At 44.0% G+C, this 22,713-nt stretch overlaps 1 protein-coding gene and 2 long non-coding RNA genes across 20 annotated transcripts in view; 1 reads left to right on the forward strand and 2 right to left on the reverse strand.

The window, feature by feature from the left end:
- Positions 1-22,713, reverse strand: part of bru3 (bruno 3) — a 281,494-nt gene that overhangs the window by 21,364 nt on the left and 237,417 nt on the right. The window lies entirely within an intron of this gene.
- lncRNA:CR45825 (long non-coding RNA:CR45825) lies at positions 7,604-8,538 on the reverse strand. The gene has a single exon (NR_133233.1). It is a non-coding gene; the product is annotated as a long non-coding RNA:CR45825 (long non-coding RNA).
- lncRNA:CR45178 (long non-coding RNA:CR45178) lies at positions 14,485-14,831 on the forward strand. The gene is made up of 2 exons (NR_124933.1): positions 14,485-14,585; positions 14,671-14,831. It is a non-coding gene; the product is annotated as a long non-coding RNA:CR45178 (long non-coding RNA).

Here is a 22,713-nt window from a genome sequence, read left to right on the forward strand (position 1 = left end):
TGAGATGCCTTGAACATAAGACCCAGCATTGCCGTCGGTTCTCATATCACAGGAAAATTTATTTCAATCTCAGGCATACGAGCTATTTGTACTCGAAGCTTAAGGCAGATTAAACACGAAAATGGTCCATCACAATTTCGAATGCGGTGAGTTGGAATGAAGCTTGTTTCAACCTCAATTGCCTGCCATTGAAGGCGATAAACCTCCATTAACCAAAGCTAATCTGTGGCCCTAATTGTCTTTGCCCTCGGAGAACTATGCAACAGGCAAGGACCACCGCAGAAGCTCATAAATTAATTCATTAACGTCAATTTAATTGTCTAATAATCCCCGGCTCATGTCAGCTGGCTGATGGCCAAAAAGCTTGGGTTGAACACGAGAAAAAGAAAACAAAAAAAAAGCACGAAAATATGTGTGGCTCACTGTCGAGAATTATGGGGCCTAGGCTGAGAGTTCAGCAGTTTCAGGCAGTAGTCATTCAGTCAATTTGAACGTTTATTATGTGCTCTATATGTGCAGTTGTTTGGCCTGTTCACTTCCGTTTCCGGTTGACGAAGACGACAACGTCTGCAACTGCGACAGCGACGACACGAAATTCCCATTCAAGTGAATTGCTGCCGCCAAATGAAATGAAAAATTCAACACGGCACCCAGACACATCCTTGAAAGGACTCGATCTGAAGAGAGTGAGAAAGAGAGAGCGAGTTGGCAGCACGCCTAACCAAAACGAATCGCAGTCGTGCTTCAGTGGCAAGTGCAACAGGCAGGCAGGCAGCAGGCGGCTGGCTGCCAACTAACAAGCCAACTAACCAGAGAAGGTCCTTGGTCCTTGCTGCCTGCCGCCTGGTGCTTGCCGCTTGAGCCTGGACTCGTGCCAGGCGGCACTTTTGGCAGCAATCGCATGTTGCATGCCACTTTTCGGGGCGGCACAAACGTGACGCCATTAGACGATGGGCCCACGGTCCTTAGCCTCTTACTCGGCCCAATATTTTTTTATTGTTTTTTAATGCGGCTCACTCAAAGTTCTCCGCAGCACTCTCTTCGATTTCTGGGTACTTTAGCTGTGTTTTATTCTTCGTTTTTTTGGCAAAGTTTCAGACCGCACGGTGGCCAATTACAATTGAAGGGCTTACAGTGCATTTAAAAAGTAATTTGTCTGCCGCCCCAAAAGCCGTGCACGTATTTATATATTTCAATGCGAAATGCAAATGCGAATGGAAATTGCCAGCCAAGACTACTCTCCCAGGGTGAACCTGTCGGTTTTCGTGGATCGGGGAACGGGCTTTCAGGGGGTATCAGGGGGTCATGGGCCCGGGGTAATCACAGTAACCCGTGTTCACTAATGGTTCTACAAGCCACAGGGGCAGCCGGTAAGCCCGGGGACACGGACAGGGGCGATGAAATGCAGCCAGGACACATATATCCCCGTTCTCCCATCCTCTTACATAATAAACTCGCGACGGGAAGTGTGCAACGTTTACCGAATTCAATGGGTGTGGAAACGGGATGGGCTGGGATGGGCTGGGATGGGATGGTAGTAGTACGTGTCTGGGGACATGTTAACATGGCAGTCGTGCCAAAAATTATTATTCCCGCCTCGCCACGTTCACTGTGGCAATGCCTTTGGCTCCTGGCTTTGCATCGCATCTGCTGTTGCTCCTGCTGCTCCTACTTTTTGCTTGTTGCATACTTTTAGGCGCGAGTGTGAGCGCCGATTTGTCAACGCCTAAAAGGACAACATATTTCTTGTCCACAGCGTGCTGTACGTATGCATAAAAAACGTTGAAAGCAAATGGCCGGCAAATGGTTTTAACAAATGAATTATATATATTTTTATATGCAACTGATTTGCATTTTATAGTTTGCTACGCTTTGCAGTCGGTTGCTTCGCTTTTCATTTTTTCCGTTTACTCGTTTTGGCCGCAGCTTGTTTTAATTGCTAAATGAATTGGCCTGGCCTGGTCGGCTCAGCTCGGTTCGGTGTTTAATGGGGAGCAATTTTTATCTATCAATTAAAGCAGCGACAGGAAAATGTATTCAAAATGCAAGCCCATAAATTTCAACCTAATGGTAATGGACATTTCTTCTCTTTTTTTCACAGTACCATCTGTTGATGGTGCGATGCCGTTTTTTATCACAATTTTTAGCCAAAGAGTAAATGGATTTAAGCTTTTTGAATGTGTGTGAAATTGATTCAAAGTGCTGGCGCGAAATGGCAGTCAATAGACTGGCCACAATAGTTCCTGCAATTTGTCCACACGATTTCAACACTCCGGTTGCGGCACGTTTTGCTGGCTAAAACGCCTAATGACGTTTACACGGCCAACATAATTACAGTAATAATGTGGCTGAGACTCAACTCCCAACCTGGCGGCTTGGCAACCTGGCTTTCATGGTGGTGGCTGTGGTGGGCACAATGATGATGACATTAGCGAGGTGTCAGGCGACAATTTAACGAGCGACAGCGTTGCACACACGTATGCGCGAAAAGGAATCCCAATCCCCAAGCCCCGACTTCCTACTTCCTACTTCCGACTCCCGAACCCAAGCGAAACGGAGTGTCAGTGTCAGTGTTTTGTGTGTGCCACATGCAACACCATCTCCATGGGGCAACAAAGCACATTCGTCACGAAACGAGGAAGCAGCGACATCAGCGTGTTGCGACCGGCCATTTTGTATGCTTTTAAATTAGCCAAAGTGTGAAAGTGTCATGTTTCGAAATATGAAATTAAGCAGGAACAGGAAGCGGTGCTCAACGCCGAGCAGGACGAACGTTGCACGACGAAGGACCTGCTTGTTTATGGCGTGCATGCTGTTGATATGCTGTAATTTGTTGGCTGAAAATTAAAAGGGAAGTGCACTTCAATTAACGTTTGTTGTTCTTCTTGATGCTGCTACTTCGAACCCCTTCGTTGAAAGTTTCCAGGAAATGTTTTAAAGAGTTTCAAGTTAAACTCTTAAATATGTTAACCCATAAAGCCTTAGATAGAGCCTTCATTTGCATGGAGAACTGATGCACAATGCGCGAGAGTTCTCAACGAGTTTTCCAATTAATTTTCACTTAAAAGACAAACCTGAACCGAACCCGAAAAACTCTCAATAGAACAAAGTACAACCGAGTAAAAGTGGCAGTAAAACTAATTACAAATTCGTTTTACCAGCTTTCCATTCCGCTGCTTCTGTCAGCGGCAGGGAGTCGAAAGCAGAGAGTCATGTCAAAAACGAAAACGCTTTTCCTTCAATACGAATACGCCGCGTGGAAAACCGCAGTCCAGAGTAAGTAATCTTTTCCGGCAAATAAATCACACCATTGCCAGTGGAAGTCGCAGTCGAAATTAGTGTAAATGCCACTAAGCTACCTAAAAGTATGCTCAGCATTAACGGAGTCCCGCCACAAAAAATCCGGAAATTTACGTACTATGCGAAAAGTTACTTCTTTGCGCCCTCGAAGCCCCCGAAAAGTTGCGACGCGCTGTTAACCGCAACTCTGCCCTGGACAACTGGATCGCTGGATGGCTGGTTGGATGGGCAAGGCAATGCATACATTAAACAACTTTTGGCTCATTGCATTCTGGCCGGGATTCGCCTCATTCCCGCCGCCACTCCTCGAAATTGGCGACCCGACAAAGGGCCGCCGGCGAAGCGTAAAATGCGGGCAAGCAAAAAGCAGGACTACGACTGGCGGCAGGACGAAGGACGAAGGACTCAGACGACGACGGCGTTGACAATGCAACTTGGCCGCGGCCAAAATGAAAAACTTATTTAATTTACTTTGCTTTTTGCCACAGCGCCAGCCATTTAATTCAATTACTCGCCGAGAGTTCTTTTGGAAAGAGTCCTGCCGCTATCCGTTTTCCTACAGGGCCTAATAAGGCAATCAACGAGGCTGAAAGTTGTCAAAGGCATCGCGAGCAGATCGTCGGACGAGAATCCTTTGGGTACAAAGCGCCATCCCTAATGGGTTTAACGAAAGGATGCCGGGGATCGATCCTGCAAAGAAAGAGCCTGCTAAATGGGCAATCAACAGGCTGGAATTGGGCTCGGGGGCGAATTTGGCCAAGATATGCTCGGAATGTGACACAAAAGTTTAAGGGCAATTTTGCTCCAAGAAGTTGGAAATAGGTAGAGCATAGTTAAAGGTTGCTTCCTGCTCCATTCTTACTTTTCGCTTCACTGCGACGGCTGCATTTGTCTTGCATACTTTTGAGAACTCTGAGGACTCTCCAGGACCTCGGCAGTCCTAGCCTGAGTGTGTTTGTGTCAACATTGCTGTTATTGTTGGGTATAAATGTCGCCAGGAGCACGGGATGGGGGCATACTCAAACAAATGGGCTGGCTCAACGAGCAAAAAGGACATAGGACCTCGAAGGAGGCGGCAGGATATTGCATGCAAGCATGATTGAGTTTTGAGAGAACATGACCGAATAAGAGGAAGCGCACAATTTCATAAATTTAATGCGAAAAGCTGCACAAAAAGGACCTCTGGCTCCGGCCAGAACCTTGGACCTGGCCGCCTGATTTCAGCTTTTTAGCATAGCATTGCAACAAATTGAATCCAGCACTAAGGACTGGGCCTCTAATGCAGTTAAAATCACAGTCCTTTCGCACAAACACCCGTACACACTCTCACACAATCTGGCACAAAAACTAAACCACTGCTGGGATCGCAAGGATAGCAAGGATAAAGCAGCTCTCGCCACGCCCATTCTACCGCCTCTCTGGCAATGTCTGTCTGCGGCGTTTTTTACGCTTGATTGAACAGAATGTTCGGGGGCTTGGGGGAAGCTAAATTTAATTTACGAGTTCTGGCAAAAGGGGGTTGGGGAATTGGGAATAAGACGGAGATAGTCGGTGAACATGAATATTTCATCTGCTTCTGCTCTGTGGCAGCACAAAAAGTGCACCAATCCGGCAGACGCCTAAAAAGCTCCTTTTGCTCTTTTTTCCTTCACTGTCGAGTCGTAAACAATTTACAGTCGAAATTGTTAATAAAATTATCAAATATTGTATTTATGGTCAGGATAATGGTCAAGGAACAGCGTGGGTAGGGGTCTTTTTACGGCAGCAGTTTAATTTGCTGCTTTGGTTTTACGAGCTGTTGAGGCGATAGTTGGTCCGTGACAAGGATTGAGGATAAGCCATTGAAAGGCACTGAAAGATATCCTTTTTTTTATGCTCTTCTGCAAAGGTTGGACTTTAGTCCACAAAGCTGACCACTTAAATTGTAGCAGACACTGGCCAAACCAGACTAATGATGGAGAAAACATAATAATCAGAATTGGAATTCGAATCGAAATCACAATTAACCGCACAACACGCGAACCCAATTAGCTTTTTGGGAACAGGCCCAGATCCCATGGCCATTGTGCAGCCACAGAACGCACAAAACATTTCAGAAGGCAGGACATGTCGGGAACAGCTCGGAAAATATTTTCCCTCGACTAAAAACTAAACTAAAATCCAAATGAAAATATTATTAAATTCAATTGGGCAAACATTACAGAAACATGGACCAGGACTCACAAACACACACACGCACACAAAATGGTGGAGGAGAGAGTGGGTTTGAGCGGCTGGAAGGACATATGTGGATGCAATGTGGCGTCCAGTTGGCCAACGGCCGCCGCAACAAACGACCAAAAATTGCATTGCCATTTTTACGCGCAATTTGTTTTGCGGAAATATTGTGAAAGTTTTTCGAACGGAGGACAGGCTGCCACGTTGGCGACATTTGGCCAAATTGCACACTAATGTGTGTGCGTGTATTCGAGTGTGTGTGTGTGTGCGTTTGTGAGCGTGTGTGTGCGGATGCGACTGCTGTTTGGGCCAAATGGCTAACGGCAACTGGCCGCAAATGCTTTATATTTTTATTTGCTTGCGTTATGCGTTGATTTCTGATTGTTTCACATTTTATTTAATGCCCGAAATGGTCGCCCCCGCACTGACAGAGATGTCAGCTAAATTAAACCCTACTCCCGCAAAAATATCCATCGGTTGCCGCTTAAACAGACCATCGAAATGAAGCCATCAATGTCTGGCAGTCTCGATTAAATCATTGCCTGGCAGTCCTGGAGTTCTGAAGTCCTGGAAACCCACAGAACCGCCCAAATGCAGTAAGCACAAATCGCTGGCATGCCTCGGCAGACAAATTTGCCGGTTGTCCCTCGCAATTGAAAGGCAGCAAGGAAATGCGGTCTGGGGCCAGGACTTCATCTCAGTGCATTCCGGGGGCCAGAGTGGCAGCCCAAATCATGGCAAATCTTTTCTAACTATTTGCAATTCAAGCGTAAGTCTCTCTTCGCCTCCCACACACAAAAACACACACATAGACGCACATCGTGAAGGCAAGGAAACTTGCTTCATATGCAAACGTCTCCTTCCACAGACAACAAATCTTGCAATGAATATATTTGGCAGGAGCAAGCCAAGGATCTGAGGGAGCCAAAAAAATGTTACACACTTCTAGGCGTTGGCGGCGTGAATCGTTTCACTTTGCTAGAAAGCAAACGAAAAAAAATAGCAGTAAAAATGTGGAAAACCAGCCAGGACCTGCTCCTTGACTGATAAACGAGAGTAGTCCTGGTTACAGACGGTAACAGGAACGGCGGTTTATATTTTGACAATTTTTCCCTGGCTGCAGGTAAAGTTTATTTTTTGTCGCTACTAGTCTCGAATTGCCAAAGGAAATGATAGACGGCAGTCGGTAGTCGCTTGTTTTCTAGGCGATTTATACACTCCTTTGTTGTCTGAGTCAGGATGTGGCTAAGCCTAGAAAGCAATTTACCTGCTTATGTGAGCTTTAAACTTGTCGAGGAGCCAACTTTAAGTCGGCACCGAGTCGACAGAGATTGCTTACGGACTCAGTTATTTTTCCATTTCGCAACTTTATTCAAACATAAGCAGATATGCAGTTGCATACTGCCCCCTCTGGCATACATTTTCATATAAATATCCCGCTTCTGCTCGACTTGCTTATCACAACAAAAGTTGTCTGCTGAAAAAGAGAGAAACAGAGTTGGTTGCGCTGTCGAAAAAAGTCGAAATAATATGCCAAAGCATTCTTCAATGATTCTGGCTACGCGTTTTTGCACTTCAAAGTACTTCAAATCAATTTTCTTCACTTATTTTCATAAACCCCGGCGCAGTCCCTTTTTCCCTTATACCCATACCCATGCCCGTATCCTTTTTCCTTCCTGCGAGCCACCCACCTTCTGCTCGCCATCATCATTGGAGAAAAAATTTGCCAGAAAAGTTCAATTTTTGAAAAATATTTGCAAATTTCATTCACTGCGCTCGTCCATTCAAATTTCCTGCATTTATGTTGTTGTCCCTTTTGGGACGGATGGGTTTGGTTCGGTTCGAAGGGCGAAATATGAGCGGACCAAGGAAGCAAAAAAAAAAAATGAAGAAAATAAAGGACAACATAGCGGCGGACGAGGGCCAGCAGCTGGGTTGACTCAAACCCACATTTTCGGCACATTTGCCTGGGCGCAAGGACCTTTTGTTATATTGAGAAGGCAGCAAGAAATTGCGCTAAGATGCTTATCCTTTTTTTTTTGCGAGCTGCTCCCTTTCTTGCGGGGGCAAAAAAATGGTAAAAATGCTCCATTATTATTTTTATTACTTATTTGCTTTTAATACTTCACGGCGAGGACGACGACGTAAGGCGACGCCAACGATGGCGATGGCGAGGACGAACGTCATCCAATCTCAAAGCGGATGTCGTCTACTTTGCATTTTGAGCCGTTTCTACTTATGTGCTTCCTGCTCCTAGTCCGGGACTCAGTCGGAGGCGAGTCCTGCCCCGCCCAGGCATATTTTAAACGACGCTCGTCCTGCCCCATCCGAAATTATAATACGGTCGGTCGGTCGGTTGGTCCGTTGGTCCCCTGGTGGCCTTGCTCCATTCCCCAATGGTTGCATTTATTGAAAAATTCGCATCTCACATCGAGGAATTGAGGAAATTCCTTCTTCATGGCTTCGATGGCATCAGCTTTCGGCTTTCGCCTTCGATTTGGCTTCAGTCCCTTGGTCCTTTCGATTCTGCTCCCATCCGTTTATACACCGCCCCACCCCCACCGCCACCGGACTCTTGTCTTAAGTGCAGTCAGTAGTTGGCTTTGTCGTCTGTGTTTATGCAAAAAATTTGTCTACAGTCTACAGCCGTCGAGCCATTCCCCAGCTAAACTTCGCCGAACTGGCCTGGTTCGGTCAGGGCTTTTGTTATTTCTTGTGCTTAAGTAGTTTCTGCTGTTTTTCATACTTTTAGCTTGTAATCACTGTCAATGTCGACGACGGCGACAGTCAGGACAGCCCCGGCGGTTTTTCCCCATCGTTTTGTTTCTGACATGCTGCTTAAATGCTTCCCAAGATTTAGCTACTTGATGGGGTTTTGCCTCCTTACAATGTTATTAATAATAAGCTATACAAATTTTTCAGTGTCTTCGAAGGGTTCGACTGGGATCTTGTCCGGATTGGCTCAGAATGAACTGAAGGACTCGACTGACGACGGGACTGGACAAGACAAAGGCACTTGAACTTACGGAACACTTTAAGGATTGATTATCTCGAGGGTTGAGACCTTTTTTTTTTACATACCTGTAACGACAAATGAAAAGGGTATGATGATTAGTTTTCTTTTTATTGAAGATTACTATTATTAAACAGGAAGTATTGTTATTTAATGAAATTGTAACCTCTTGAATGTAAATTCAATCTACCATTTCGATTATGCATATCAAGGAATCAATTGCCGAACCATTTAACGGGCCAAACCAAAATGTCAACCTAATGGGCAGAGAACTTAACGACAGTTTTACTGGCTCCTTTCCCTCTAAAGCCGGAAAATTTTAATAATAGCAAAAAGTTCAATTGGCATTTCAATATTGTCTTTGACCTTAGCCTTCTATCGGGGAATCCCACAACCCATTTCGGGGCGTGCCTGGGCCATCCCAGTCCTGTATTATGAGTGTTGCTGGCATTTCAACGATTTTCAGTTTTCTTATTAAATATTCTAGAAATGTTTCGGAATCCAATGATTGTGCAATGGCATGTACGCGTTTCCCCCCTCTCCCCTTTACAGTCCACCGTCTATGTGCGAGTGTGTGTGCGCTGGTAAAGCATTTTTCGCTTCTCAGGGATCCGGCGACGACGACTCCCAATGTTGTTTGTCATTTTAAGTCGGTGCCATGGGTGGCTAGTGAGGTGGAACTATGGGCCAAAGGCAGCCGGCGCAAATGGCATTGTAGAACTCAGATCCAGATCCCCCTCCAACTTCCCCTTCCGTACATTTGCGAGTGCGCCAACAACAAAGTGAAAATGAAATGACTCGGAACGAATGGCAAAGCAAGCGTTTACATGAAAAGCTGAGTTGGTCTAGAGCTCTGGGTTTGCGACTGGATCTCTTAGAAGCAAAAGGGAAAGGGACTGGTCACAAATACACACACACAGAGCCACACTCACGTAGTTTATGTACCTTTTGGCAGCCAATGAAGCGTGCCCTAATTGCTCCAACAACTTTAAGCTAAAGAGTTTCTGCATTTTAAAGCAGGGTCCAAAAGTTGAAAGATGATGGCATGGGTGATTAGTAAGAAATAAGGATTTTCGGCACGTTATTTTATTTATGACTAGGAGGTATTCTAGAAAAATGAATTTATTCGGAAAAACAAAGATTATGCTTTTAAAATAAAAGTTTTGCCAGCACATAATTACCTAGATACTCATATTGATTTTTCGAAATATTTATTCAAGTTAATTAATTGATGAATTTAAGGCTTCAGCCAAGAGCAGCAGTTCTTCTTTAGTGCCAGTGGCACTTCTCCATAATAAATCAAAGCTTTTGCCTTTGGGCCACTCACACAGGCACAGCAGTTAAATAAACAGCTCGGGCGCCCAAAATTATGCAATGCAAATCAGCGAATTTTATGCATGGCCAAATATGCGATAAACAGCCGCCTAATTTCTAGGACATTCCCACTGCTCAGCACAAAAAATGCTTGCTACATATATATATATATATATAATGTATCAAAAATATACAAACTAATTTCACAATGATTCGGTAACATGTGAGCTGAAAGGCCAAACTGACACAATCAAAAGAGAAACACACAGCCTTTGTGCATAGATGTCCTGCAATCGAGTGGAGTGTAAATAACCGCGGTTTTTAGTTTATTAATTTTTTGTCAACAAGTCTTTTTGCTGCACGGCTACCGATGCTGTTTGTCTGTCTGCCTGTCACTGATAATAAATTTCCAACAGCAGTCAGAAAACTAAAAATGCAACAAAAAAAATGCAAATATTGTCGACGGCCCCGCCGAATGCCCTAAACGCTTTTGGTTGCCATATTTTTAAGCGTCATTTAATTAATAATACAGCGACGCCCGCAGCCTGATATCCTTCCACTGCCGATGTCCTCGGGGTGATTGTTGTCATGTCGTTGTGTTGCAAATTTGGTTATTAATTTTTCAACCAGCCGTTTTTTTCACCAATGCACGTGTGAGGCTTTACGGCTTTTATGTGCGGTTACAAATGTGTAATGGGGGGAAAAAAATGATAAAATAATTCTAATACGAAAAGTTCAATTAAAATTGCATCTCTGATCATCAAAAATCTTTGAAGGCAAAATGTTTTCGGTGCTTTAAAAGATTGTTTCAAATTTTATTCCACTTTATAATTCCTTTGACTGTCAACCCTCTCCAGTTTCTCTAATATTTACATTGCCTATGCAGAGTTATTTACGTGATTAAAAATTAATAATTGCACAGCTCTAAAAATATTCAAACGAAGCCAAACAGAATGCCCACTAAATTTTTGCACACGGATGCAATTTAATATTTTAAATATGTCAATTAAACGGCCGACGCGGTAGGCGGGTTGTGGTGGGCGTGGCCAGACAATCGCTGACAGGCAGAGGCTGCTTATAATAAATTATAAAATTGGCTGCCACATGAATTAAATAAAATTGCAGCTGAACATTTATTTAATAGCTGATAACTGTTTCTGTGGGAATCATACCGAATGCGGGTAACGAGATGGGAATGAAAACGACGATGGCAAAATGATGAAGAAGTACAGGCTTTTAGGCGAACAACCCAGACACTGAGCTATAAAAATATTGAACTTTACGACTATGCACTTGGCCATAATTCCATCTAGACCGGCGCAATCTTTAAGTCAACCAAGTGGATTTCGGCATCGGCTGGCGGATCCAAGCTCCTCTAGGCCAAGTCAAGTGCTTAAAGCAGCTCAAGGAGCGACGCGGACGAAGACGCAGCCGAGGACGAGTGCTCCGTAATGCACATGAAAGGAGACTTGAGCAATAAAAAAAAAAAAAAAGAAAAGGCGAGGAGCGCGGTGGAGTAGCAGGCGCAGGACTCCTCCGTCAGACACACAAAAAGGCACTCGTCAAGTCCATGGCGACGGGCAACAAACCCAACACCCAAGTCGCTCGCCAAAAGTGGGGGCGAAGTTTAAACGACTTAAGCGCCAAAGAAATCATCATTAAAGCTCCGCCATTTTTGCCAGGGGGCGTGGCCCCTGCTGCAATCGACAATGCTGGTTAAGTCAAGTGTAGGTCGTTGGTCGGGTCGCGTTCTCCTCCGCTGAACTGGGATCCTTTGGGGCCCGTGTCCTGACTGTTCTTTGGCGACGAACACTCAAGTAAATAGAGCTCAGTTTGAAATGCATCCAGCCGCGATTGAAGTGCAGGCGGCCCTGTCATCGATCTGGTCCAGAATGCCAACCAGGAGCGGGGGAATCCTGCCTAGCTGTTCGGTGTGTGTGTGTGTGTGTGTGTGTGTGAAGCGAATAACTGGATGACTGGATGTGGAGCTTTAATGCCTTGTCTGCATTTGTTTTCAACTGTCCGTGCGTGCGCCATTTTAATTAACATGCAAATCCAGTTGAAAATGCCAATTTATGCTTGACATAATATACCGAGAAAAAACGAATCAACAAACAGCAAACAGATACAGATTCAGATACAGAATGCAGCGCACAGTGCCAGGCACAATTATGTGGACAACAATCGCCAAAAGCGATCGGTGGGGCATTGAATTCGAGGATGATTCCATTCAACTTTTGGTTTCATTACGATTCTATTCGTTCATAAATCAAACCAACAAACACACCCACGCATACAGTGCTCCTTCGGAACGACTATATAATGTGCATATATGTACGTATGATTATATAATAATTACACTTTTTTCAATTGAGGGATATCCGAAATCAGTGCGTGTACTGTACACGCATGACCAGATTATTGTTATTATTATTGAGTATTTTTTTTTAATATAATTAATTTTTTGTCGCTTGTTTGTTTGATTTTTACAGCTGGACTGAAAGTGCCATTGTTCGTTCATTTGAGTCCGTCGCTCGTCTTCGGCCATTGTCAGAAAGTAAATATGAAAAATTATATGCCACACAGTAAAATAATAAAAATTAAAACAATTTTAATGATTGCTTTTTGTCACACATACATACATGGCCAGTGAATGAATAACTTTTAATTTGGTTTTATAATCAGAAATGCAATGCATAATAATCGCTTTAATGAGACGACCTGACAACGACCAAAATACCCACCCAAGATCGATCCATCATCCAGTTGAAGGGAGTGTAGTACTACTACTATTCAAAAGGTATAGCAGCACAAAGGCAGTCAAGTCAATTTGGTAAAAATTGAAACACCTGCTTGATTTCACGCCTGATTTAACTTTGGCCATTGTCCTGCTCCGCCCAGGAGTTTTTTCTCCTTGGCAGCAGCATGTGTTTGCAATTTAGCAAACAACGGGCCAAACTCGATAAGTTCGCTTCATTCTCCTCGGCAAACACTTGACGCGAACTGAAGTCAAGTTGAGCTGAGCTGAACTGAACTGAGTCGAGCTGAGTTGAGTTGCCTGGAGTTGAGTTGAGTACGGGCTAGGTGGGATGGCAGATTGCCATCGCCTGATAAGGAAGCGGTGAAAAAGTCCTGGCCCTCTGGCAATTTGTCTTTTGTTTGAAGTGAAATTTGCTGTTTGTCATGGCTTGAAAATTTAATGTGTCTGCCCGGCGGCGGCAAGTGTAAGAACTGGGCGGCTTATGGGTGCTGCGCGGCATCTACAGGCATTAGTCGAATGTTCGATTTTAAATGCCTCCTGGCAGGACATAATTACGATTGCCAAACATTATTTGGTTAGACATCAGCCATAACATTTGTGGGAAGGTGGCCTACAATCGAAGACGGAACTGTGAATACTCTTCGTAAAATATGAGAAGAGAAGAAAATTCCCTTTAAATATGTACATCAAGCATTGCAATTATATATCATCCCATTCTGATTCCTACTAAAAAGTAATTAAGTATCGAATTATTCGAATTTTTTATCGACATATTTTTTAATACATTTCTTTTATCCGAAAAAATGTGGAACCGAGTGGAGAATGGATTTTTCTAGATTAAAAAATACGATTTTTGATAGAAATCAATAAGGTTAATGACTTCTGAATCTTCCCGCGGCAAGTGTGACTGAAATGTAACTGTTGTAATTGCCTCTGCCCAATACAGTTTATGGCTGCAACAACGGTTAGTGGCAATGCCAAAAGCCATGCCACAGCTAAAGACATGGTAATTAGTGGCTCACACATAAACGCACCAACGCATTTTCGCACCCGCACGCTGTAAGGCAGAATTTATGCATTTGCGTAGCTCGGCCATGTCCTGCGTCGTGTCCTGGCGCCTACAGCCGCCTGCGAGTGTGCCATGCTTTATTTTAAATGGTTTTAATTGTTGTGTCAACACAGGCACACAAACACACACGCACGCACTCGCGCACAGAGAGCCACGCACACCAACGCAACGAGAGAGGCTGCAGGCGGGCGGCTGTCAAACCGCAGAGCGCCTAAATGCATGCTTTAAAACTTGTTTGCCAGCAAAGCTAATGAGCTTTGCCATTACACAACAACAAGAGCGGCTTCGCACTTTGTTTGCGGTTGTGTCATTAACAGCAGGCGCCGCAGTCCTTGGCCCAAAAGCAGCCAAGGAGGCAGAAGTTATTACCAACGACTAAACATAAGTAAGTGATATTTGCCCAGGGGGGCTAGAGGTTTAGGCGGTGGCGGCGGTACAGGCCAAATATTAACTCATTTCGGTTTGGGAATCGATCCTGTTAGGCCTGTAAAAACTTTCCCCTGACTGTGGCCTGTGGATGTGGTAGGTTCAGTTTGAGGAATTAATTTAATTAAAACTGATTAGAGAACATTGGCGGCAGGCGAACAGGAATGATTGAGCTGTTTGCTGTGCAGCGGAGCGAGTCAGCTGGCCGGAATAGATGGAAAATACATTTCCATAAACACATTTAATTGAATTAAATATTATCGAATGCGAAAAAAATCGCTATTTGTCTTTAATTTTTCCAATGTCTGACTGAACTCTGTATTATAAACGGGTTTTTATAACTTTATTCACAGGCAGTTCCGAACGCGGACACTTTTGTTTTTCTGTCATAATACCTTTTGCTTTAGTTATTTTTCATGTTAATTAATTTTGTAATTAAATATGCATTTATGGCCTGGCGCGAACATAATTCATCTGGCGTACATGTGAGTGTATATCCGATATGTGTGTGCTTATGCCATTTTCAATATATTTATCTCGGCGCTCATTTATATTTGCATATATTTTTAGCCAGCGGCCATGTTGACACATGTTTGAAACGTAAATAAATAATGCAACAAACAAACAAGGAGCAAACGCAACGGACACCGTGAACGGGGATGTGGGCGGGTAAATTTTGGTGGGTAAATATATTTCAAATAAATATTAATGGCTGCGACCAGGCGCAAATGATTTTCATGTAATTATACAAATAGCTAATTATTTTTGATTTTTAATTAAAATAAAAATGGCCGTCGGCGAGGCGGAGAAAGTCCATTAAGGAAAAGCCGCCAATTACAAGATTAACTCGCATAGAAAATAAAGGCTTTGATGGCAAAATACCAAACAGTGGTAGTCAAATAAATTAAAATGATTTATATGCAGATTAAAAAGATCCTTTCATATATGTACGTATATATATTGTATAAATATATAAGTGCATCTGTCCTCAACTAAATGCAAATGAGCCTGTAAAAATGCATTTTCAGTGCTCATCAAATGCGCAGCTCATCAATCGAATACGATTTTTGTTATATGCGGTGCAAAATCATTTGTCTGTCAGCACAATTATAATTATTTTATTATTATTATAATTCGCTGCTAGCGTGTCTATTTGTTTTAATGGCCAATGCATAAATAAATGCCAAATTACATTAATAGCATTTGTTCAATGCTCAGCCATGACTTCCGCCTGTGTGAATGCGAATTGTTCAGTGGCGAGCGAATCAATTTTTGGAATTTAACCAATGTTCAGCCAGTCGGAGAAATGTTTTCCACTAAAGTTAATTAACAATTGTTTTGTACATGGCACAGGCACATGGCGATTGTTGTGGTTCGCTGGGAATGCATTTTAATGGATTGTTTGTCAGGGATTAGCATGCGGACAGTGGCCAAGCACTGGATAAAGTCGCAAATGCAATATTTTATGCCTATGGCTTTCGACTGCTGAGCCTCCTCAGTGCACACCGAACATTAATCAATCCAAAATAATAAAAATGAAGCCCGCCCGTAGAATGTACACATTTAATCTACCAGAAAACACTTGCTGCGAATCCCTTGCCGAACCCTTGTTGAAGTAAATATGAAATTTGAGTAATTGTTTTTGGGGTCATGTCTGGAGGCCAATCATAAATCATGGAAGCTGTTCCATAGTTTTAGGCGCTCGTCCATAAAGGCCCTATTACAATGTAAAGCGAAACCGATGGCAAAGGATATGTATGGCAACAAATTGCAGGTGGCCTCATGCTACTCCTTGCGCCAGGATGTGTGACAAAAAAGCAACAATCACCATTAGTGTCACCCGCCATCATCAATCATCGACAGGACCGTCCAAGGTGGACACTTGCCAGGACCTTCTCATTCTTAACACTCAATTCCTTTCCATCGTGTTGCTCAGTTTAAAGCACTTTTAAGTAGATGAGCGATACGAGGCTTTGTTTTTTATGTCAGTGTCAGCTGTTGTTTGCTCTAATATTTTCGTGTTCGGCTTTGTCAAAAGAATATCTTTTCCTTTTTCTTTTTTTTGTAGAACCGGTGCTAATGAAGTGTTCGGGAGTGACGTCGCAGATTCTCGCCTTATTTGTAATTGTTTTTGCCGGCGCTTTAGCACTCGAGTGTCATCATTTATCACAAAATAATTAAAGGTCTAGCAACCTTCAAAAAGATTTTGCACAAAGTGCAGTCAAAGTTTTGGTCCCAGGTAAGCGAGCTCTCCAACTTTTTCAGGTGCGCTTCAAAGTCGTTGCAAAAAATGTTTACAGATATGCAACTTCAGCGGGGTTCGAAAAGGGACGACGGGACGAGGGGACGCACGACAAAACACTTGGTAATAACTGCCAAAAAGTTTTCAGTCTACTCGAATGTGGTTGTTGTTGTCTCTGGCTGCGACTTCAAAAATATAATTTATGGCCCCATAGCCGCGGGTTCAGCCCGAGCATCGATAAGGTGGCTGAAGTGGCAAGATATTTGTACTTTTCCGAAAGGAACCCCCGAAACACTTATGGGCAAACTTTTATATAAACCCTCCCTCCACCCACTCACTCACACACTTGCACAAACAAATGCAAACACACATGTGTGTCTGACAAAACATTGTTGCATAGTTTTTGGCCACTTGGCAGGGCTGGGGATGCAATTTTTTGAAAGGGGAGATCGCTAATAGAAATAGGAAATGTTTACAAAGTATTTTCATAACTGCAGGCACACTGACACCTGACACAGGTGCGCTAGTGTGTGTATGAGCGCGCCTGAAGGTATGCAATAAATAAGGCAGACAAATATTTCAGGACGTCGAGAGGGCGGGATGATGAGGGACGAGGCAGTGGCAGTGGCAGTACTTAAGCGAAAAGGAGACGGGCTAGCTGGCATTCTGACACTCTGGCTAAATAATTTTGCACACGCATCTTAACCCTTCGGTGCCCTCGGTCCTCGGCCCTCTGGGCTGCCTGTCTACCTGTTTATGTCTGCCCAGCTCCTTTTCCGTGCCAGGATAAATATGAAAAACATGCTAAAAACTTTCAGGGCAACGTCTTCTCCTTCGGGTCCTACTTCTTCTCCTCCTGACAGCGTCTGCTGTCTCGGCAGCATTTTTTAAGGTGCAACATTGCTGGGGCATCCTTTATGCCACGCCTCTTTCGCATTTTGCATAACAAAAGTGCAAACTCATTTCTCGGCCGCCTGCGGAAAAGCGCGTGGGCGTGGCAGATACCGTTGCGATCCTTCCTATATAGGTTGTATCCTTCTTTTTCGTGTTTTTTTTTTTTACCAGTTGCATGCATGAAATTTAATGGCGTGCACTTTGTTGTTGTCGACGTAGCGACACTCAGGACACTACTATGCAAAACATTTCGTGCTGTTTTGGTATGTGAATTATGTATCTGAATTTTCCTTTCTTTTCGCTGCGACATTGCTGCCTCAGAAATTATTCGTCTTGGCTGCTTAATTTAATGTCGAGTGAGATGAAAAATGAGCTTCCGGCTGACGGACAACATGAAATCTGGCTAATAAACACGGAACCATTTGGCAAGCCCTTTCTCTTTTCGTCATCTTTTTTTTTTTTTTTTTGAGACGCAATCGAAGTGCCGGCCCGTGTGTAGATTAAATGTTTAAAAATTAATCGAGCCGAACCCAGGCGACCCTTCTTCACACTTGGCATTTTCGTTTGATTTATGGCCACGACGTCAGGCTTTTTACTTTAAATGCCACAGGACGAAGGACGAAGAATCCAGGAGAGGCAGCACGGCAGCACACAACAATTTCAAATTGCCAGCTCAAATTTTTTGAAAGGCGGCGACATTTTTGGCAAATTTATGTATTTGTCACATTGCTGTTGTAGGGACATAAAAAAATAAAACTCAATGGCGAAGAGAGAGTGGGGCGAAACTTTTTGCCGCAACATTGTTTTTGCTCCTTTGCCGCCGTCGCTCTGCATATGATTTATTGCAGGGGAAATGCATGTGCCCAACGGCAGGAAGGACTCGCCAAAAGCTGACTGTTTGGGAGTCCTGCCAGTTGCAGGGCATTTGGCTGCAACAAAACGCAAATTTGTCTATTTCGTCAAAATGGTCGACAGGCGTTTGGGGTTTTCCAGAGCCTGGTCGTCCGTTGGCCTCGTCTGCTGTTGACATTTACCAAGCAAACCAAATTCAGCCGAATGCTCCGCTGTCTCACTGGCAGTGTCTCGCTTTTTTGTTTGCCAGCAAGTCCTTGCATCCTTGGGCTCTGCATGGGCAAAAGTTCAGCGCAAAACCAAGACAAATCACATGCTTTTACACAGGGCAAATTGTCTGTTGTGTTTTTTGCACGACTATAAATTATGCTGGGCTAGATTTTTTGGCCCCGCCAGCATGTGCAACATTTGCATACTTTTAGTTTAGGGCAATCACATGGTTTAAGTGCGCAGAGCCACGCCCACAAGGTCACCGCTCAAGGGCAAAGAGTGGTTCAGCAAGAAGAGCCGAAGCGAAATTGATGTGTCTGCCGCTCGTCCTTCTTCCTGGGACAGGACTAAATAAACTTAATTTTTAATTTCGCCCCAGAAGGGATAAGGAGCAAAACAAAAATATGAAAAGTAAAAGCAAAGAAAAATGCGTTAAGTTCTCCCTTTTATGCCCAGCCCATAATTTTTTTTTGGTCCCACGGGGGAGGCAAGAAAAGGGTTTTTATTTTCGAAAGGAAGTGCAAAGTTTTGTTTGCCCAAAATCAACAAACACAAAAATGTTGGTAAAAATTTCGCTTTTTCTCGTCGTGCTGTATGTTGTTGTATGTACATTATATTATAAGCAAACACATATACATATAAATATTTGCCATAAGAAAAGATATGCCGACGTCGTCGCTTTTAGTTGTTCCTGTCATCCCCGAATCCTTGGCCGCTGCTCCTCAATGTTTGTTTGTGCCTTAGTGCGCAAAAAGTAAATTATTTATCTAGGAGACGAAGCCAGAAGGAAATAGGAAGTGCTCTCTGTGTGCACGAGTGTGTGTGTTGCGTATAAATGTTAAGACAAACAGAAGACAGGCAAAGCATACATTGCCACCCATTTCCAGCAAACCAAACCAAACCACCCACCACCCACCACCCATCCAACAAGTACACACAACGCGGCTTTCAATTAGAACAAGCGAAACGCGCAAAATTAAAAACACGCAGTGCAAGACAAACAGTGAAACCGGAAAAGTGGGCGGGCGGAGGCAAATCTCCCGGCCGGAGCTCCTTTTTCCTCTATTCTCGGGCATCAAATGAAAAACTCAAATAGAAAGAACCGAGGGATTTCTTTTTTTTTTCTGCTCTCTTATAGCCGGGAAGCATAGATTTTTTCGGGATTTACCGGCTTAAGAGGAGAGGATAAAATGGGAACGGAACCTTACTCGATGACTGAATGGGCAGCGAATCCAACCTAATTGTTGGACAATTGCCAGAGCAACTGGCATCTTGAGCGACCGGCGAAGCGGCTTAAGTTGTTGCAATTACAAGCGATGCAGATAGGGGCCACATGCCACGACGATTGCTCCATCCTAACCAGTCTCGAGCACTTTAAGGCCAAGTGCCGTGATATGGCCAACTGCGGCCGGTTGCATTCCACTTGCAATTACTGAGCACTAGTTGGCCAACGGGGCGTATGGGGTACGGCTAAGATAAATACACTCGGCTCTGGTCTTAAATTGAGGCGGCTAATGAAAAAGGGTATCAGAGCAAGGACAACGAAGGGAAAATTTGAAGTAAGTCTGGTGTACTGCGACTGACTCACTGACTCCCTTTTTGCCTTTTTCAATTTTCATTTTCGCAGCTAAACTGTGAAACAATTTTTAATTAACACTTTCAAGTTGAGCAGCGGCAGCGGGTAAAAGAAAATACAACGCAAACACACGCAGATAGAAATACGTATATATATATATATATATATATAAAGGGAAGAAAAAAAGAAAGGAGCAAAAACGGAAAGAAGGAAAACCTCATTGTGTGTCTCAAGTTTTTCCTTTTCGGGTTGCTTGAGTTTGGCCTTCTCTTTACTTTGCCGCTGTATTTTTTAATTAATTTGGCATTTATTGGAAAAGGGTTTCCCGAAAGTTCGTTCGTTCGTTCCAGCGTTTCATTAATCTAATGCACCGAACGGGACACACCTGAGCTTTAACTCTTGAAGGACGAACGGCGCAGGACGAAGGACAACGAAGGCGGCCACTTAGCGGCTTGCCGGTCGTTTGTCTCGTGTCAGGCTAAATGCAATGCAATATTCATAAAATGCAATTAGTCACTGGACACTGGGCCATTTATGAGCTGAGCTGAGCTGAGTCGAGCTGCAGCTAGACAGACCCTAACTAGTTGGCCAGCAAAAGAGTCGGCGGAAAGTGCCACAAGCTACATTTGCAATTCTTTTAATTAAATTCCGCGAGCGCAAAGCAGTGGAGTACGTTCCAGCACGTCGCTATTCTCATTCTGCCAGGGTAATTTGAAATTCCAACTTAATTTCCAAGTGGCAGGAGGATGGGGGATGTGGGATCCCAACACGTTTAAGCTTTTAAAAACCACGCTAAGCATTCTGGGAGCGGAGGAACCCAAAAGCCGAGACACAAAGCATTTATTAATTGTTATTTATTTTTATTGCATTTGCGGTCACTGGCAGCAGGACTTCGTCTGTCTGAGGACGAGTTCCGTGGTTGGAGGTGTCCAAATTTAGCCAAGAGAATAACAGATTTTCTTTGCATTTGATGGTTTGTTTGCTTGAACAATGATTCAACGATATTATTCGCTAATCAATCGCTCTTGTTTAAAAGCATTTGATATATTAGAGGTTGTTGTGACACCCTATTAAATTTTGAAAAAATAAATACAAGTCCTGTAGTTCGAATTGAGTTAAAGGCTTCTTTCCATTTGCTCGCTGTTATTTGCCTGTGTCACTCTAACTAATAGCGTTTCCTGAGGCGTTTTTACCTCTACTTCCACCCGACTGTCTTTCTCCATTGTCTTCAGCTGCTACTTGAGTTGCATTTGTAATTGCACTTCACTTCAGTTCAGTTCGGAATAGTTGGGTTCAGTTCGCGACGCGCGTCTGCAGAACAATTGCTTGCCCACCTAAAAGCATGCTACAAACGGAGAGACAAATTGATGGCATGCTTCATTGCTGCCCGATGCTTGCCTCTCGTCTCTTTTCCCGAAAATAGCCAACAAAAAATGAAACCCACTCCCGAAAATACCCGCAACTGCAACTGATGTCTGCAATTAATTATCGAAAGTGGGCGCGGTCGTCAAGTGGGCGAAAGTAAGTGACTGTGCATGGAGCACGGAGTCGAGCAAGGACTAAGGACGACGCGTCGGGTGGAGGAGGAGGAGTATGAGGAGGAAGGACTACGGCTCCATGGGGTAATCAATGTAAAGAGCGGATATATATTTTGTTTGGCTTGGCCAGAAGTGCAGCCCCATTGAGGCCAGACACCGACACGGTTTTTGTTGCAGGTGTAAATAATTGAAAGATAGTTGCTTCTGTAATTAAATACAAAAGCGTGCGGTGACTGCAGCACCCACACAATTGCAGTCAATAGATTCGCACGGGGATATGGCTGTTCATTAGGCGAATGGACTTACGGCTCTGTCAGGACACCGAACGACGTCACTTACCTGGAAAGAAACAAAGCAAGAACAGAAGGGGATGTTTTAATTAAATATTTCGTATGAAATTGAAATTCCCGCCATATCCCTACAACTTCAATTAATCATCCGGGCAAACAATAAATGAAATATATGAGTGTAAATAGGAAGAAATTTAACGGCGCCGCAACAATGCGGAGTAGAAAGCGGAAAATGTCCATAGCATGCCGCGTTTCCTCGTATCGTGTGTCATGAATGCAAACACAGCGAGGGGCAGGAAGCGGCCACACATAAACAAGTGGCACAGGCAAACAATCAAACAGAGCCTGTGGCACGGGGCAATAAAAAGAAGCGAACGAAAGCGACACTGAGCTGCCGGATAGGAAAACAAATTAAAACATTCCTACACACACATTCACGCTCTCCAGCTGGGAGTGAAAGAAAGCAGTCCAAGCTGGGCAAAGTTGTAGGCGGTCCGCCTAAAAGAATGCCGGGACCAGGACGAAAACAAAGGAGCCCCGGTGGAGCCGGCGCTGAATTGAGTCGCTCTCTAGGCTCGTTGAACAAAATCAAAAGGACATTCATTTATAGAGTTGCCTGCTGGCAGCCAGAAGGACCTGCCGCAACAGTTGCAAATAAATTCTTGTGCCATTTGTTGGCCAGCCCGCTGCAAATATGAAAGGAGCGTGCACAAGGATATATACACACACAGCAAAAAACTGTTGCATACCGCACGGCGCACCGTTGCTCATTTTATGGCTGGCTGGCTGCCTGGCTGGCTGACTGACTGGCTGGCTGGACTCCTGCCCGCCTGCCTGCGCATTGTTCGAATGCCAGGACTCGCAGGAAGACCCAGGCCCACAAAAAAAAAAAAAAAAAATGAAGAAACCCAAAAAAGAAACCCCGCTTGGCTGCAAGTTGGGCAAATATTTGTTTAAAAACTTTACGTTGAAATGCATTTGCGGTTGAGTGCCAAACGTTGCCTGGCGATG

The sequence above is a fragment of the Drosophila melanogaster genome, chromosome 3L (genome assembly GCF_000001215.4).
Source record: "Drosophila melanogaster chromosome 3L".
Classification (NCBI taxonomy): domain Eukaryota; kingdom Metazoa; phylum Arthropoda; class Insecta; order Diptera; family Drosophilidae; genus Drosophila; species Drosophila melanogaster.